Genomic DNA, 4,129 nt, shown 5'->3' on the forward strand with positions numbered 1-4,129 from the left:
AGAAAAATTCTTATGGTATTCACAGGTGAGAGTGACTTGGGAGATAGATATTTAAAAGTTACAAGGATGAGAGATTCAGAATTTGTTAAGTGGACTAGAACAAAGAAGTGGGATGCACCTTCAATATCAGTAGCCAAGAGAAGGCTGGAAAGCATCCATTACAATAAAGTTTGGGTGTTTCACGAAAAACATGGCCTAAAAGCCAAAATGGGAAAAGAGAAGACTCCAACCAACATTGACATCATTGGACACTTAGGTTCAGGCAAGTCCACCACTACTGGCCATCTGATCTACGGATGTGGTGGTATTGGCAAAAGAATAATCAAAATATTTGAGGAGGAGGCTTCAAATACGGCTGGGTCTTGGATAAACTAAAAGCTGAGCCTGAGCATGATGCCATCATTGATATCTCCCTGTGGAAATTTGAGACCAGCAAGTGCTATGTGACTATCATTGATGCCCCAGTACACAGAGACTTTATCAAAAACGTGGTTACAGGCGCATCTCAGGCGGGCTGTGCTGTCCTGATTGTTGCTGCTGGCATTGGTGAATTTGAAATCGGCATCTCTAAGAATGGGCAGATCCAGGAGCACGCCTTCCTGGCTTACACACTGGGTGTGAAACAGCAAATCCTTGGTGTTAGCAAAATAGATTCCACTGAGTCATTCTACAGTCAGAAGAGATACAAGGAAATAGTTAAGGAAATCAGTACTTTCCTTAAGAAAATTGGCTACAGCCTTGTCACAGTAGCATTTGTGTCCATTTCTGGTTGGAATGGTGACAGCATGCTGACGTCAAGTGCTCACAGGTCTTGGTTCAAGGGATGGAAAGTCACCCGTAAAGATGGCAATGCCAGTGGGACCACACTGCCTGAAGCTCTGGACTGCATCCTACCACCAACTTGTCCAACTGACAGGCCCTTGCATCTGCCACTCCAGGATGTCTACAGAATTGGTGGTACTGATACTATCTTTGTGGGCCGAGTGAAGCCTGGGTTTCTCAAACCCGGCACCATGGTCACCTTTGCTCCAGTCAACGTTACAACTAAAGATGTGTTGAAATGTACCATGAAGCTTTGAGTGAAGCTCTTCCTGGGGACAGTGTAAGCTTCAATGTCAAAAATGTGCCTGTCAAAGATGTTCATTGTGGCAACACTGCTGGTAACAGCAAAAATGACCCACCAATGGAAGAAGCTGGCTTCACTGCCCAGGTAACTGTCCTGAACCATCCAGGCCAAATCAGTGTTGGTTATGCCCCTGTAATGGATTAACACACAACTCGCATTGCTTGCAAGTTTGTTGAACTGAAGGAAAAGATGGATCACCATTTTGGTAAGGAGCTGGAAGATGACCCTAAATCCTTAAAGTCTGGTGATGCTGCCATTTTTGGTATAGTTCCTGGCAAGCCTATGTGTGTTGAGAGCTTCTCTCACAGTACTCTTCTGGGTTGTTTTGTTGTTTGTGATGTAAGATAGACAGTTGCTATGGATGTCATCAAAGCAGGGGACAAGAAGCCTACTGCAGCTGGCAAGGTCACTAAGACTGCCCAGAAAGCTTGGAAGGTTAAATGAATATTACCCCTAATACCTGCCATGCTAGTCTTCACCTTTTATGCCTGAGGTTGCATTTTTTTTGAACTTTTGCATTCAGACCTTGGCAATGACCTTGAGCAGTAGGATATAAATAACTCCCACATGCTTAGCGTTCCAATAATGGAACACTAGGCATAAATGGGTTTTAATCAGTGGTGGAAGAACAGTCTCAGAATTATTTATTTCAATTGCCATTTAAGGTTAATAGTTAAATGCTGGTTAATGATAACACCGCATCGTGAAAAAATCACAAGGAATGGAGAATGTTTTGTGGATTTGTGTGTGTGTATGTGTGTGGCAGTTTTAAGTTACTAGTTTTTAAAATCGGTACATTTTAATGGAAACAACTTGACCAAGAATCTATCACAGAATTTTGGGACCCATTAAAACAAAGCTTGGCCGGGCGTGGTGGCTCAAGCCTGTAATCCCAGCACTTTGGGAGGCCGAGACGGGTGGATCACGAGGTCAGGAGATCGAGACCATCCTGGCTAACCCGGTGAAACCCCGTCTCTACTAAAAAATACAAAAAACTAGCCGGGCAAGGTGGCGGGCGCCTGTGGTCCCAGCTACTCGGGAGGCTGAGGCAGGAGAATGGCGTGAACCCGGGAGGCGGAGCTTGCAGTGAGCTGAGATCCGGCCACTGCACTCCAGCCTGGGCGACAGAGCAAGACTCCGTCTCAAAAAAAACACAAAACACAAAAAACAAAAAACAAAAAACAAAGCTTAATGAGGAGAAATAAAGTTTGGAAGATAAAGGAATACGAAGAACATTTCAAGAGCCTAAATTGCTTCTGTGGATCAATCCTGGGGTCACACAGATGAGGATTGAATTTCTGATGGTGATACAAGGATGAGTAATGGCAAGATGGTTGGTTTTCTTAAAATATTAGGAATTCTCACCAGATATATTCCAACTTCTCTAGGTAACTTATCATGGATTCAACTATCCATCAATTTTTCCAAGTTATTGCTTTTAAAAAAATAATAAGTTTAAAAATATTAGAGGCAATATTCATGGTATTGAGAAAAAGTCAAACAATGTAGATGGGTATAGGTGAAAAGTAAAAAGTCTCCTTTTTCATTCCCCCTTGTTCCTGGGCCCACCTCTCAGATGTAACCATCTTTAGTAGTTTTCTGTGTTCATGCCAGCGTTGTTTCATGAGTATGTTAGCACATTATGTATGATTTTTTCCTTTTATCAGTTTCAGACCAATGAGTTGTTCTGCTAACATTCTCTAACCATGACAGATGTGGGATTTTTTCATATTATAATGAAATTACTTTTCTAAACAGATTCTGTGTATTTCAATGTATCACAGTTTTTATTCTTTTTGATGCTTAAATTGAATTTGCTTTTGAGTGCTATTTGTAAAGCTTCAATAATCTTTTATAGCTTTTTTACTTTCTAGTACAGCAAGGCTTTCTAGGCTTTCATGTACATTCTCTGCCCTCTGCCTGGAATAAACTATTTTTTGAAGAGCCCTGTTCCTTTCTTAGGAAATAGAATTTAGAAATTGCTATTAAGGCATTAGAAGTGGTGATTGATTATTTTTTTTTTTTTTAGATTTTTTTAATGGAAGGAATTAAAAACATATTTTTTAAAAAGAAAAATAAGTAACTACTATATTTCCAACTGAAATGTAATGTTACAGAGTTTTACCCTTTTGAATATAATATTTTACGATTTATTTTCACTTTTGTTAAAAGTCAGTGTAGTTAGGTTACATCCTAACTACACTGACATAATTATTACATGATTAATCCGGCTGTGTGTGTGTTGTGCACGTGTGAATTTTACACACATAACAGTAGCACAATTATCTAAAGAATATTATTACTATCAATATGATAGTGGAAAAATTTAAGAATTTCTTTGCAGTTGATTATTCTTTACAATATATCACACTAGGCATATAGGCTCAAATTATTGTGCTTTAAAGTCATTTGAAATAATTATTCTTTGCATGGTACACAGTTTCTTTTGTTTCAGTTTTGCTTTTGATTTTAAGGGGCTTTCATTTTTATTTAATTTTGTTTTAAACTTATGATAAATAATTACAGGCTTCAAAGTCAGATCTTCAAAACAAAGTATATTCAGTATATTTTGTCCCTGTCTGCTCACCCTGTTCTTTCTCTTGTATATTCTTATAAGCTTTTGGTTTATGTTTCCATTTAAAATTTATGAACAGGCTGGGTGCAGTGGCTCAGGCCTGTAATCCCAGCACTTTGGGAGGCTGAGGTGGGCAGATCACATGAGGTCGGGAGTTTAAAGTATGTATGACTAGTCACTGTAAAGAAATTACTAATCAGGAGTTGTGAAGTTGAAATAAACTTTTCTAAACTATCCATAATGAAAATATAAATTTTGATCTACCAGGTCAAGTGAAAGAACTACTTTTTTTCTCTTTAGGAGGAACTTTTTCTCTTTTTACGAAATCATTGTCATGTTAAAAAAACAAAGCATATGTAACCAAAAATATACAGGAAAAAATATTACAGATATGTGTCAGTCTAAATACTATGCATTTTTCTGGACTT

General features: G+C 38.6%; 1 pseudogene; it reads left to right on the forward strand.

The window, feature by feature from the left end:
• The first annotated feature begins 207 nt into the window (after nucleotides 1-207).
• Nucleotides 208-1,570, forward strand: LOC112629026 (annotated as a pseudogene).
• Nucleotides 1,571-4,129: the final 2,559 nt, after the last annotated feature.

The sequence above is a fragment of the Theropithecus gelada genome, chromosome 7b (assembly GCF_003255815.1).
Source record: "Theropithecus gelada isolate Dixy chromosome 7b, Tgel_1.0, whole genome shotgun sequence".
Lineage (NCBI taxonomy): Eukaryota > Metazoa > Chordata > Mammalia > Primates > Cercopithecidae > Theropithecus > Theropithecus gelada.